The 15,653-nt window shown below is 46.7% G+C and overlaps 1 protein-coding gene across 3 annotated transcripts in view; it reads left to right on the top strand.

The window, feature by feature from the left end:
• Positions 1 to 15,653, top strand: part of CSTF2 (cleavage stimulation factor subunit 2) — a 1,531,011-nt gene that overhangs the window by 1,437,622 nt on the left and 77,736 nt on the right. The gene's annotated exons all lie outside the window — the stretch shown is intronic.

Genomic DNA, 15,653 nt, shown 5'->3' on the forward strand with positions numbered 1-15,653 from the left:
AATGTGAAGTTGTTCAGTCTCACCGTTCATTCTTACAAATGGGTTCGGAACCGATCCGTCTGCTCCAAGTCAGCCGCTTTCACAAGCTCGAGGTTTTCGAGTAGCTCGAGGCCAAGTCCCTATCCCCATAATGCTCTCTGCCTCACCCCAGATCCAGGTTTGCCGCTTCAAGCAGATCGGAGGTCAAGAGTGGAGCTCGGGCCAGTATTTTCATCTTTTCTAAATTTAGTCTATATATTTCTATAGGAATTTTTCAGAAAGTGTGCATTTTGTCCTTCTTTAACAATAGACTAGTACTTAGTCATTTTCTTTAATTATTTTCTGAGGAAAATCTTTGTTTATAGAACGGCTGCTCTTAGGCCTTTCTTGACCGTGTTTTAGTTGGTCCCTAACCCCATTTGCAGTGTTTATAACTGTAACTTCTTAGTGTGAGGGGGGTGTTCTTTATAGCAGTTTGAATCTTTAACTGTTATAGCTGTTTGTATTTTTAACTGTTTATCTTAGAGTGCAGTGTTAGCCTGGCCAGTGTGTTTGTTTAGGCAGTTTTATATATATATATATATATATATATATCTATATATATATATATATATATATATATAGTTATTTCAATTACATTATGGCTGATCATAAGGAGAAAGAGAGACAGAAGTCAGGGTTTAAGAAATGCCCTAAATGTGGACAAAAAATGTCTATTACTGATTCACATGTTTGTTGTGTTTATTGTCTGGGTGCAGTCCATCTTCAGGAGGGCCGCTCCATTTGTCACTCGTTCAGCAGCAGGGTCTTGTTAGAACGTAGGAGAATGTTAGTGGATAGAGGGTTGTTGAAACCTGATTTTCAGGATGTTCTTGATAAGGCTGACCAGCTTTCTAAATCTTCTAAGGGATCTAAATCTTCGAATGCTTCTTTGGAGCCAAAGTCTTGTGTTCTGAAATTGGCTGAGAAGGTGCGGTTGCTGGTTCCACAGTCCCCGGAACAGAGCAAGTTTTTCGGAGCCGGTCTCTGAAGTCACCAATTTTACAATCAGTGGCTTCATCCATCCCTCTCCAATGTGGATGTGGACCGAGTAGTGCAGAGGCTCCTCCAGAACCCAGCATTAGCCAATTTATTATCGGCTCTGGCCCAACCGGTCTCAGAGCCGAAGACGTCCTTGCCTTCTATGTCTGCTCCTCCTCCAAGCCGAGCAGGGCCTTCGGAGCCAGCGGAGGTAGAACTTATGATTGTGGAACCCATGGAGCCGAGGCCTGTTCCCTCTGTCAACGCAGACTTTGATGCTTTTCGAGGAGTCTGGGAGCCGACACTCTCCGGTCGGCTCCGGGGGAGAGTCAAACCGATGGGTCGGTTCCGACCCTTCCGCTTGGAGCTTGCTTTGGCACGGATGAGCTCAGCTCCTTTCTCTGGCTTAAGACCACTGTTTCGGCGCCTGAGAAGTTGCCATCTTTTTCGCAACAGTCTGCTTCCTCGCATCGGAGCAGTGGGGCTTTCGATGCCATGAGGAGAGTTATGTCTTCTAAGACACCCACTTCATCAAGGCCTACTTCCTCATCCCCGAAAGTGCCGCGTTCTACCTCTGTATCACAGGTCCCCTTAAATCGTAGAGACTCAGAGCCTCGGGTAGCTCCATTTGGGTGACCCATGTTCTACTGAGACCTCACCAGAAGCTCCCGCTGATGAGGTTCCCAGGAAGAAGCTTTGCAAGAGGAGGCATTTAGACTCCCCGCAGGAGTCTGTTACATCAGATACTAACTTAGAGGAGTCAGAAGGGTCTCCCTCGAAGGATATCTCTTTTGCTGATATCCTAGAGATCCTAAGGCAGAGGGGTGACTGGCAGTCCATTAACCCTACTGATGATGAGTCGGTGCTTCTAAAGGCCTTTGGGTCTCAACCCTCCACCTCTTGGGTGGCTCTACCCTTTGATGAATTAATGGAATTAGTTGCTCGAAGGGTGTGGTAGTCTCCTGATACTGTGGAACCTGTCCCTCGGAGGCCCAACAAGTTTATTTACCTCTCCACAGGACAAAATGTTTCTTACCAAAGGAGTTCCGGTTTATGCCATGGTGGTGGCGGCAGCCACCAAGAAAGAGATGTCTGAAACCTCTTCTACTGTCCATCCTTCTAATAGAGATTCCAGGATTATGGACAGGTATGGAAAATGCATTTTTATTTCAGCGACTTTTGCTATGCGATCGCTCAACTGTTTGACACACTTTACCAGACTTCAGAGGGATCTCCTTAAAGAGCTTGGAGATACTGTACAGAGTACTGCAGTTGTGGGCGTTCCTGATAAGATGACATCCCAGCTCAATACCCTTAATTCTGTTGCTAACTCGTCCGTGCGTCTCATTTCTTATGCAGGTGATGGGGCGAGTCAGGCAGCAATAGCTCTTTGGAGACATTCCTGGATGCGCGTATGCTCCTTTGTGGAAGCCTTCAAGTCTTCCTTTGTTAATACCCCATTTGATGGCTCATCCCTTTTTGGGCCTAAAGTCAAGGAGACCCTCACTAGATGTGAACAAGATGGAAAGACTATCTGCTGTAGGCGTCCGTTTTTCCACCCTTACTAGACCTTACCCCAAAGGGCAAAAGGGAGGAAAAATGTGGTTCCGCAAGTCCCAAGGAGCTTTTCAGAACACAGTCAGTAAACCCCCCTCCAGGGGCAGAGGAGGGGGCAATAATGGAAGACGCTGCCCAGGTGGCACAGGTGGTCCGCAAAACCAGGGTGACAGGGATCATTTCTTTGGCAAGCCCTACCAGTGCTCCTGAAAGGAGGCCCAACTGTCCTACTCTGGAGGCAGTTGGGGGTCACTTGTCTTTGTATCCAGACATCTGGCTAAAAATTACAAAAGACTCTTGGGTACAAAGCATTATTTCCAGAGGATATGTTATTCCTTTTACAGAACCACCCTCCATATGAAAGAAATTCCCAGACATTCCACCCAGTCTCACGGAACAAACAACCATAGAGATTCAAAGGTTGCTAGAAAGAGTCATCCAGCCAGTCCCAGCACACCAGATGCGATCCGGAACCTACTCAAGATTCTTTTTAGTACCAAAGAAAACAGGGGACTGGAGGCTCATCTTGGACCTCGGCAAACTCACCACTTTTGTAAAGAAAGAGAAGTTCCAGATGGTCACGCTTCATTCGATCCTTCCGTTTCTAGGAACGTACGATTGGATGTGCTCTGTAGATCTCAAGGATGTGTACTATCATATCAAAATGGCCAGACCATCCAGAGGTCACCTGTGTTTCAGGCTGGGTGCCAGTCATTATCAGTTCCGAGCACCGCTTTTTGGCCTCACAACAACCTCCAGAGTGTTTAGCAAATGCATGGCAGTGGTTACGGCTCACCTGAGGCGTTTAGGATTCCGAGTGTTTCCGTACCTGGATGACTGGCTCCTCACCGCCACCACCAGGCATCAACTAATTCAGTCCAGGGACCTCACCCTAAAACTGTATTCCCAGTTAGGAATAACTATAAATTTCGACAAGTCTGCGTTGTCACCATCGTAGTGTATTTCCTTTATTGGAGCAGATTTAGACACCACTACCGCCATGGTTAAACTGCCCCTGGAAAGAATAGTCATACCTCGGCAACAGGTATCAGGTATTCTAGCACAAAACAAAGTACCAGACTCTCAAGTTTTAAAATTACTAGGTACTATGGCAGCAACTCTTATAGCAGTTCCTGTAGGGTGCATGCACATGAGAATACTTTAATGCTTACTCTTCACCCAATGGTCTTACCAACAACTTCTGATGTCATTCTTAATAATCATTACAGATTCATGCAAGAAAGATCTACAATGGTGGTTGACCAGCCACCATGTAACAGTAGGTCGCCCCTTTGTTTTTCCCCGCCTTCAACCATGGTGACCATGGACGCTTCTCTGGTAGGTGGGGGGGGGCTTTTTCAAGGAAGAACAGCCCAAGGCACCTGGTCAGAGAGAGAGTCACATTTACACATCAATGTCCTGGAGATGAGAGCAGTACTTTTGGTGTTGCAGTACTTCCAAAACTCTCTTCCTGTGGGAACGACTGTGATTCAGACCGACAACATGTCAGTAGTCTGGTATATCAACAAGCAAGGGTGATCAAAGTCTTATCCCCTATGTCGAGAGGCCCTTAGAGTCTGGCAGTGGGCTGTATACACCGGGCGCTTTCTGATAGAGATGCACATCCCGGTGAAATCCAGTGTGATCGCGGACAAACTAAGCAGAGCTATTCTGATGCCGCACGAGTGGTCCCTCAAAAACCAAGTAGCGGAAAGGATTTTCCCCAGATGGGGCCAGCCTTGCTGCGACCTGTTTGCATCCCCCATGAATGCCAAATGCAGAAGCTACTTTGCCCTGAATCCCCCACCAGAGGAAAATTCTCTCGTCTACATTTGGCCCCTGGGACTTCTATATGCATTTCCACCCTTTCCCCTGATTCCCCCTGACTCCAGAATTTTTGCAGAAAGCCAAAACCTTGGGAAAGACTGTAATTCTGATAGCCCCTTATTGGCCTCAACAGATTTGGTCCCCTTTCCTTCGACTCTACCAACTAGAGGAACCTTGGATCCTGGACCCAGTTCCAGATTTGCTGACACATTCATCAGGGCTCTTCATCCTTCACTTCACTCCCTCAAATTGACAGCTTGGCTGCTCCGATTTCCAACATAGCTAGGTCCCACAGTCTTTCCTCGGAAGTGCAGCATATCCTTGTATCTTCTCACAAGGCTTCTACCAGAAAGTTATATGTCAGCAAGTTGAAGCGGTTCGCTTTGTGGGCTTCTCAAAATAATATTGACCCGTACATCTCCGCAAATGCTAGCATATTAGGGTTCTTGACTAAACTTTTTTAATGAAGGTGCTGCAGCAGCTTCCATATGTGTTCAGTTAGCTGCAATTTCAGATTTTCACCTTGGATCGGAGGGCTCGAATCTCATGTCTCACAGGTTGTGTAGAGCCTTCGTAAAAGGAACCATACATCTTAGACCACCGGTTAGACAACCTTTCACTCCCTGGAACCTAAATTTTGTTCTATCTAGGATAATTCTTCCTCCTTTTGAGCCTGTATCTTCTTGCCAACTAAAATTCCTGTCTTGGAAAACCATTTTCTTGGTGGCCATCACATTAGCATGCAGGGTGTCTGAACTGCAGGCTTTATCCATACCTGATTTTATACCCTGACAGAGTGTCGCTTCGGACTAATCCATCCTTTCTTCCAAAGGTTTGTTCAGCGGCTAAATTAAATCAAACAATTGAACTTCCAACCTCTTCACTAACAACTCCAACAAGTTGGAGTATATGTTGCATAAACTTGATGTACACAGACAACTCAGATTTTATTTGGATAGGACCAAAGAATTTAGAAAATCAGAACAACTTTTTGTTTCTCATTCAGATACCAAGAAAGGACAGCCTGTGTCAAAAGTCACTCTTTCCAAATGATTAACAGATTGTATAAAATTCACATATTCTTCTGTAAATCAACTGCTAGAACATAAAGTGAAGGCGCACTCCACAAGAGCTGTTTCTACCTCTTCAGCTTGCATGGCTAGACTGCCGTTAGATACAATATGCACAGCTGCCACTTGGTCAAAACCACATACCTTCATTACGCATTACAAAGTAGATAAGGCCTCCAGGGACTGGACTTCCTTTGGTTCCACTGTCCTCAGGAATATACTTCGGTGAGCCACCCAGGATAAATGGTGCTTGGGACGCTACCCATTTGTAAGAATGAACGGCGAGATTGAAGAACTTCACATAAAGAAGTTATCTACTCACCATAACTTTCCATGTGAGTTGTTCATCTCGCCTTCATTCTTACATTCCCTCCCGCCTACCCCATCCAGGCTTCTCAAAGAACAAGTAAGAGATTTGAGGTCTTGTGGGTCTTTGTATGGGATTTCTTACTCTGGCTGGAGTTACTCAATATTACTCTTGTTGTATATATTGGGATCAGCAACCTAGATCTGAGGTGAGGCATAGAGCATCATGGGATAGGGACTTGGCCTCGAACTATTCGAAAACCTTGAGCTTGTGAAAGTGGCCGACTCAGAGCCGAGAGATCGTCTCCGAACCCAATTGTAAGAATGAAGGCGAGATGAACAACTCGTATGGAATGTTATGGTAAGTACATAACTTTTTTTCACCACATTAGAATGCAGACCATCCCCTCTTCTGTTCTTTTTATCAGTGCATGAGCAGGTTGATGACAGATGCCTTCTTCCTCACTTAGCAGGGAAAATTCTGGATTCTAACTCACCTTTCCAGCTATTCCTATGATCTGCTGCTCATTCAAAATTGAAAGACCACCAAAATACATTCTTCTTGTTTGCCAGTGGTTGCTGTGAAAGGGGATGGTTATAGATTTTCATGTTTCTTGCAATACATAAATGTATCACAGTTCTTTATCAGATGAGTTTTGCTGAAACATAAGGTCTAGGTTTTCAGATCCTCTGCTACTGCTGGACTTTCCATTTTGTGTTTTGGAGGTGATTGAGGCAGTCAGGAAACCTTTGCTTGTCAGATGTATTCTGCTAAGTGGAATGAATAAGTGTCGTGCTACCCCATTTGGATGGTTTGCAGACTTTTAAATCTGTTCTATCAACTTCAACCTCTAGGACTAGCTAACGCAGGCACTAGCCAACTTGGCACTTGAAAAGCGTTTCCAAGCTCTAACTCTTCCCTGGCCCCCTTCTCTCATAATGCTGTGCATATCTTCCATCTCCAGATCTCTTTTTTCCACAAATATCTGAGATAATGACTCTGGGCTCTCTTTTTTTATCAGTTTTTTTTTTTTTTTTTTTTTTGTGGGGGAGGGGGGTTCATCTATTTAACATCTGTTTTACAAGTTATTTTAGTATTTATCCTCAGATTGGGATAACCATCTTCCAGATTTTTTTTTAAATTCTGGTAAGATATTTCTGCTTTGTGGAAGATTTTCGAAGTATTTGTATTTTTGACCTCCCCTGCTCTTGTGGCCACTTTTTAAAACCCCTTTTGGCAGTTTTGTTTTGACATTTTAATGTTGCTGCTTGTGGGAAGAAGGGCATTCAGACTGATGTTCAACAGTGACTTGGAATGGTGGCAAAGAAGTTCTGTGTATGTGAGTCTGTACATCACTTTATGCCCTGTGCCTTGTGTGGGGAGCGTACATATGACATACAATGCCTGTAAGTACTAAAGGCTTTTGTATACTGGCCAGACTTCAGGCTATCCTTGACAGAAGATCCCTTAGATTATGAATACTGCAACAGTGAAAGGGGGAGGACGTCTACTCTTATGGTAAGATTTTACACAACTGTACTTTCTTTAGTTTACTAAGGTGGTTCAGTGGTCAGTCAGGAAACGGCCCATGTCTTTTCTAGTGATTCTAACGAACATTTGCCAACCTCACATTCAGTAGTGGCTAGAATCTCCACTTGTTCTACAGGGACATCCTTTCATTCTTCCTTTCTCCCTAAACCACACTGACCATGGACACTTCCCAGCGAGGGTGGAGGGGCATTATCTGGGAAAGACAGGCCAAAGCACATTTTTCCAAACAGAATCCAGTTTTCACTGCAGTATTTTGGAGGTGAGAGCAGTTCTGCTTGCACAGACAGCATGTTGGTTGTTGGGTACATCAACAAACAGGTAGGAACCAGGTCTTATCCTTTGTGTTGAGAGGCCATGAGTGTGGAGCAGTGGGCAGTATCTTCTCGCCATTTTCAAACAGCAACACATATCCCGAGGAAATCCAGTGTTTCTGGAAAGAGGTTGAGCAGGTCTGTCCCCCTCCCTCATGAGTGGTCCATCAATCCATTTGGAACGGAGTGGATTTTTAGCCATTGAGGCAGACCTTTTTGTGACCTCTTTGCCTCTTTCCATAACTGCAACAAGTTCTTTGTCTAATTCTTTGGGGGGGGGGGGGGGGGAGTCACCCTTGGCATCTCTAACACACCCTTGGCGCATGGGAGTGCTTAACGCCTTTTCCCTCAATACCCCTAATTCCAGAACTTCAGAAAACTTCTGTGATGAAGGTCACAGTGAGCCTCATAGCCCCTTATTGGCTTTGACAAGTCTGGTTTACCTTCCACTGGCCTCATCTCATCTACCTTTCCTGGGTGCTGTGCTTGGACCCAGATCTTCTGTTGCACCCATCGGAGTCACCTCACCTGAACATTCAGTCCCTCTCAGACTGACAGCACAGTTTCTCCATCTCCAGTGATAGACAGTACAGGTTTTTATCTTCAGCTGTCCCAATTTTGTCTTCCCAAAACCCTCGACTAGGAAAATGTGTAAGGAAAACGGAAAAGATTTTCTGTTCGGGCCCTTGAAAAAATATTGACCCCTTTTCAACCCCCTTTTCCAGCATTTTTGGACTTCCTCACACACCTTTTTACAGTCAGCTGTAATATCCTCTTTCCTTATGGGTGAAATTTCATGCACACATTGGATCTATCAAATTATCCAAGGCTTTTCTCCAAGGTTCCTTTTTACTTCGACCTCCACTTAGATATTCAGTACTTCCATGTGGTATTACTGTTGTGCTACAGGCGTTGACTGGACCCCCCCTTTCAAACTTGCTGCTAGGGCTGATCTGAAGTTTTTATCTTGGAAGACTTTATTCTGCCAGGAGAATTTCTGAGCTATACGCCCTATACTAAAAAATTCCCTACCTGAAAACCAACCCTTCTTTTCTTCCTAAGGTGGCTTCTGAATCATCCATTAATCAGTCCAGAAATCTTATTTTTCCCAAATTTTTCAAATAATTGTGAATATACTTTGCATTTGCTAGACATTCATTGTCAGTTACGTTTTTATTTACATTGGACAAGTCTTTCAGGAAATCTGATCAGTTATTTGCCTCCTGTACTAAATTGGGAAACAGTGTTCAAAGTCACCCTCTCATGCTGGTTATCACTGTACATTTCTTTTCTTAATAAAAAAAGGATTGTGACTTCTTTCTACCCCAAATTCTTATCCCATGAGATCTGTGGCTTCATCTACAACCTTCTTCTCTAGTGTTCAGTTGATAACACATGCACATACCCTCCCACCACCCCCTCCTTATTCTTTTTTGTATGCAGAGTTCTGATGTCTGTTCACTCTTCACCAAATCTGTGGGTCTCGGTTCTGACCTTGGAACTGACTCAGCCATCAGCAACCTAAGGATTCCAAGCTAGAGCTCCTCTCACCCTACCCATACTGCCTAGTTCCTCTCAGATCTCATTTGCAATGCACAATGAATCATCGTGGTCCTGTTAGTGTTCCTCTTGGGTATTTCTAGAGTTTGTCCCCCCCAATCATAAGTTATGACCACTTATGATTTTTGTAAAAAAAAAAAAAAATTCCATAGTGTAGTTTTCTGCCTTGTGGTCATCGCATCTATCTGTCTTTCCTCCTTTCTCTCCTGTCTTGCTGCTATGTCAAAGAAATCTGACAAGACCATTGGGTTTAAAAAAATGCACTTCCAGTGGGCACACGATCCCTGTGTCTGATTCTCACAGGGAGTTTGTGTATTGTTTAGGTTCTGTCCATTGCAGATAGAAAAAGTAAGTTAGTTCTCAGGGGTCTTACTCTCCTTCCTTCTTCTACTGCTGTTTCCATCTCAGGGGATCAACCCTCTGCCAAAATGTCTAAGGAGGCCAAGGATCATAACAAAAGGTCCCTGGATCCCTCTGTAGTACCTTGGCTCCGATATGGTTTCGTACTCTCCGCCCTATGCTCCAGCCCCCTCTTCAGGGCTGGAACTTGTGGCGCCTAGTGTGTATTTGAGGGTTGCTTCCCTTTGCATCACTCCAAACCCTCCTCTTTGTCCTTGTCCATCAGGTCTTCTTGGACCCTGTCTGAAAACGAGGTGGACAGATTGAGGAAGTTTCTCTTTACGCAGATGGGGGTCATCCCAGTACTGTCCCTACAGGATTTGCGAACAGAAGTTCTCTCTGTAGGATTGTTTCTCCTTCCCCAATCTGGCCTGCTATTATATGGCTTCTGGATCTGTCTGTTCCTGGGGCCGGTTCTTCAAGCGCAATAGTCTTTGCTTGTTTGAGCCCAACTGCTTCCTTGACTCGCTTAGTTCCGACCATGTCTCAGAGCCAGACCCGTGATGTCAAGTCTGGAGGGATGACTTCAACTCCAAAGCTCATGGAGTTTTTGCTTCCCCTTGATGTCTTGGCTTTCCACAGCTTGGCTCCATCTCTTCCCTCAGAGCGGAGGGCTGCTGGTGACTGGGGATGGCCTGTTCCTGATCTGTGTGGGCAGGTGAAGCTTCTTCATGAGTATGGTAGTCCGGGCAGGGGAAGCTTCTTCATGCTTCTTCATGCTACCTTCGAGTTGGTGGAGAGGGCCCTCTCTGCTCCTAGGAGAACTCTGGCTCCTACTGTTTTGGATCCCCCTTCCCCTCCTGAGCTGTGTGTCGGAGACCTCTCTTATGCCACCGGGGCAGCTGGCTCCTCAGGGCCTCCATACTCTTGCACTTGGGAAGCCCAGATTTCTTCCAGCACCTCCACGAATCACCCGACTGAGGACGTTCCTTGGAAGAAAAGGTGCAAAAAAGAGGCACCTATATTCCCCAGAGGAATCTCAAATGACAGACACTGACTTCAGTGAAGGGGAGGGTTCCTGTAAATCTCCACCAGATGTCTCCATTGGAGACATTTTAGAAATCCTTCACCAGAGAGTTGGCTGGTCAGCCCCAAACCCCACCCTGGATTGAGTCACTGTTCCTGGAGACATTTGGAACCGGCCCATCTACATCCTGGCTGCTCCCTCCTGCAGGACCCCCTGGTGGACCTGATGTCTGCAAGTGCATGGAAGGAGCCAGATGCTGCAGAGCCTATTCCTAAAAGAGCAGATGAAATTCTTAGTGCTCCTGGGATAGAACCCCGCTGGACGAAGAGTATCCCAGTAGATGCCATGGTGGTTGTGGCAGCCACCAAGAAAGAGCTTGCCCAGGAAAGCTCTACTGTCCATCCCCCTATTAGGGAATCTAGGGCTATGGACAGGTTTGGGAAAAGGGTCTTTGCTTCTTCCACCTTTGCCCTCAGAGCATTGAATTACCTTTCCCACTTTGAGGCTGTTGAGGGGCTTACTTAAGGAACTCTCTAACTCTGGCCCTGAGTCCATGATGGCTGAGGAATGGACTTCCTTTTCCTCCCATATGGCCACTCTACATTCCATTTCCAACCCATCCCATGAGGCTGATCTCTGACAGTTGTGGGCACCTCTAGGGCAGCTAGTTCTGGCATTTCCATTTGTCGCCATGCCTTGATGCAGCTGTGTAATTTCGCAGAATCCTTCAAAGCGTCATTTATCTGTGCCCCCTTTGATGGTTCTTCCCTCTTTGGACGTACTATTTGTGACAGGCACTCCTGCATCGAGAAAGACTGAAAGACCCTGTCTACTGTTGGAATCTGCTCCTCTGCCCTACAGAGGTCCTTCTCCAGGTATCAGCACAGGGGAAAGGCCTTGGAGAAATCCTTGCCACATCCCTGCGGTGTTACCTGACTGTTCCTCTCTGGAGGCAGTTGGGGAATGATGCATGTTAAGTTGTCTATCTCGCCTTTGTTCTTGCTGGTTGGGATCAGAGCCAATCCTCTGCTCCGACTCGGCCATCTTCTATAGCTTGAGAGCTGTTTACTGGCTCGAGGCTACCCCTTATCCCATGATGCCTAGCGATAGCTACCCAGATCTCGTTTGCCGCTCCAGCTGCAAGGTGTCGTTTTCTGGCTTAGGCTTGTATAAGTTTCTTTATAGAACTTTTTTTTTACTAGAAAGTCTTTTTCCTAGGGGTTATTGTTAACCTTTAGTCTTATATTTGTTGTGTTAGCTAAGTGTGTGCTTGTACCTTCCTTCCCTTTCTGTAGAACTCATTTAATTAAGAGAGTTCTCCCCCAACCCCCCATTCTTTTCTTGTCAGGTTAGCCGTTCAAGTTGGAGGCTTTCCTTCTACTTTCTTTATAGGCTAGCCGTTTGAGTTAGAGGCTTTCCTATTAAAAAAAAAAAAAAAAACTTTAGCTTTAGTCTGTAATATACTGTGTTTTTCTGTAGACTGTATTTTGATTTGTTAGCTATTGTTGTATTTTTTGTTACAGGATGTCAAAAGAATCCAAGGTGTCTGGGTTCAAGAAGTGTGACTCATGCTGTCAGAAAATGTCTCTGACAGATGGGCACACTTCTTGCGTCTATTGTTTAGGTGCTGTGCACCTGCAGGACTCTTCTTCTATCTGCCATGCATTTAGTCCAAGAGTTCTGCAGGAACATAAGAATAAGCTTATTCTTAGGGGTCTTTTAAAGCCCCAGGATTCACCGGCCAAGACTCAGCCTGTGAAATCCCATAAATCTACCAAATCGTCGGCTCCAAGTTCGGCGCCGTCTTTGGTTCAGACTCTACCTACTACTTCGGTTCCGGCTGGAACCGATAAGACTATCTCCCCGTCGGCTCCATCAGAAACTTCGGTGCCTTTGCGGAGCCACAAGAGGCTGAGGTCCCCTTCTCTGGAATAGATACATTCAGCTCCTCGGTCTCCCCTGCTTCAGAGCGAGTGCAGTCACAGATCTTCTCACTCCTCTCGATCCTCTAGGCTCTCAGATCACGACGTGGAGAGAGTGGTCAGTAGGTTGCTGAAGTCGCAGGCACTTGACAAGATGTTGTCCAGCCCTCCTCAACAGGTGTCAGCTCCATCCACTTCTATTGATGTTCCAACTCCATTGAGCTCGGAGCCAGAGTTCGTTGGGATTCGAGTAGTTAAACCATCAGCTCTGATAACTCTATCTCCTTCAGTTCCATCATCGGCTCCAATTCCCTCGATGGTGTCGAGGGATCTGGGTGCCGGGGCTCCCTCGTCTGCTCCGAGGGGGGCGAGTAGCATCAGACCCTTGCCTGACCCCGTTCTCCCTCTTGGGGCTTTGGCGCAGGTGAGTTCAGCTCCTACATCGGCCTCGGAGCCATCTCCCTCGGTACGGAGAAGGATTCCGATTTCCTCTGAACCGGAGCCTTCTCTGCATCGTGGCAGGGATGCCTTCGATGTCATGAGGAGTGTGCTGGCCACTGAGTCAGTTCCACTATCGGCCCCATCGGCTCCATCCCCTGTAGTGCCTGTGCCAACCTCCGCTCCTCCTCTAGACCCCGAGCTTGGGGAACCGGCGCTCCAGGGCACCCCAGTGGGTGTTTCCTCTTCTTCCGAGGCCTCCCCTGATTATTCAGAAGAGCTCCCTCGTAAGAAGAAGTGCAAGAGGAAGCACATTGACTCCCCTGAGTCTGTCACTTCTGATACAGACTTAGATGATTCGGAAGGGTCCCAGAGATCCCACTCTGAAGAGAGGTTTCCTTTTTGTACATCCTAGAAATGCTTAAGCAGAGGGGGAACTGGAATCCCCTAGCCCCTACCGAGGATGAGTCTGTGTTCCTGGATGCATTCGGTTCCCGTCCTTCCACCTCCTGGGTTTCTCCGCCTTTCGATCCACTTATGTCAGTGGTGGCTCGAAAGGCTTGGTCAGCCCCGGATACAGTGGAGCCAACTCTGAGGAGACCTGGCAAATTCATCACAGCACCCCATGATAAGCAGTTCCTTACCAAAGGTGTTCCTGTTGATGCCATGGTGGTAGCAGCAGCCACCAAAAAAGTTAGCGGAAACCTCTTTGTCTGTCCATCCTCCTAACAAGGAGTCTAGGACCATGGACAGATACGGGAAGCGAATGTTTGCTTCAGCGACCTTTTCTATGAGATCACTGAACTACTTATGCCATTTTACCCAGCTTCAGCGAGATCTCCATAAAGAGCTTGGCGATACCCTTCAAGATCCATCAGCTGAGTGGGCTCAAGCTCTGCCCTTAGGTCTCACCACAACCCCCAGTGTGTTCACCAAATGTATGGCAGTGGTCACCTGAGATGTCAAGGATTCCAGGTGTTTCCATATCTAGACAACTGGCTCCTCACTGCTACTACCAGGCATCAACTTCTGCAAGCCAGGGACTACACAATCACAATCTGCTCCCAGCTAGGCATTGCAATAAACTTCGAAAAATCTGCCTTGTTGCCCTGTCAGTCTATCACCTATATAGGAGCAGACTTGGACACAAGGAACATGTCCGCAAGGCTACCGCCAGAAAGGGTGTCTACAACTCGCCAGCAAGTACAAATTCTAATGCAGAACAAAAGGATCCAGGTCAGGTTCGTCCTTCAAACTCTGGGTTCCATGGCAGCGGCAATTCTTCTAATCCCACTGGCCCGCTTTCACATGAGGATCCTTCAGTGGCTTCTGTTCACACAGTGGTCTTTCCAACAGCTACCCATGTCTCACATGATCATGATTACAGAAGCATGCAAAAGGCACCTTTCCTGGTGGATAGTCTCCCCACTAGTGACTCAGGGCAGACCCTTCATTCAGCCCCCTCCGGTTGCCACAGTGACCACAGACGCCTCCTTGATAGGGTGGGGGTGCATTATCAGGGCAGGACAGTCCAAGGCACATGACAGCCTCATGAGTACCATCTGCATGTAAACGTCCTAGAGATGAGAGCTGTGCTCCTAGCATTGCAAGCTCGTCAGGACTCTCTTCCTTCTGGGACCATTGCAATTCAAACAGACAACATGTCAGTGGTGTGGTACATCAACAAGCAGGGTGGAACCAGGTCCTACCCCCTATGTCAGGAAGCACTCAGACTCTGGCAATGGGCGATTTCTTCCCAACGATTTCTGATTGCGACGCACATCCCTGGGAGGTCCAACGTCATAGCGGACAGGTTCAGCAGAGCTATTCTCATGCCTCACGAGTGGTTTCTGAATCAGGTAGTTGCGGATCTGATCTTCCGCAAATGGGGACAGCCTTGCTGCGATCTTTTTGCCACCCCCTTCAATAGCAAATGCAGCAACTACTTCTCCCTTCTTCCGCTTCCAGGTCACACACCCAGAGACGCTGTAGTCCACGGTTGGCCTCAGGGACATCTTTATGCCTTCCCTCCATTTCCCCTGATACTGAAACTCATACAGAAAGCAATATCGTTGGGTTGCAAAATGATCCTCATTGCCCCCTACTGGCCTCGACAGATATGGTTTCTGTTCCTGCACCATTATCATCTCGATCAGCCCTGGACTCTGGATCCGATTCCAGACCTACTGATTCATCAATCAGGCTGGCTGCATCAATCCTTCCAAACACTCCAGCTCACAGCGTGGTTGCTCCACTTCCAACCTTAGCCAGGCTTCCCAGCATTTCCCTGGCCATGCATGATATTGTCTCCTCTCACAAGTCCACAACTAGAAAAACTTATGCTAGCAAATGGAAACGTTTTTCTTGTTGGGCAGAGGCTAGGAGCGTAGATCCCTTTTCAACCCCAGTCCACGAAATTTTGGAGTTCCTAGCACAACTTTTTCATTCTGGGTCCGCTTCTGCTACAATCAGGGTTCAATTGGCGGCCATTTCTAACTTTCATGTTGGGTTATCTAATTCAAACATTGTCTCATAAGCTCTGTAAAGCCTTTTTAAGAGGGACTACTCACCTTAGACCTCCAGTGAGAGATCCCCCTCCTCCTTGGGACCTTAATTTGGTACTAACCTCCTTAATTATGCCCCCCCTTTGAACCTGCAGCGTCCTGCTCCATTAAGTTTCTGTCTTGGAAAACACACTTTCTGGTGGCTATTACTTCAGCCAGACGCGTCTCTGAACTTCAGGCA

This window comes from Protopterus annectens, chromosome 15.part0 (genome assembly GCF_019279795.1).
Source record: "Protopterus annectens isolate FY-2018-M chromosome 15.part0, PAN1.0, whole genome shotgun sequence".
Classification (NCBI taxonomy): domain Eukaryota; kingdom Metazoa; phylum Chordata; order Ceratodontiformes; family Protopteridae; genus Protopterus; species Protopterus annectens.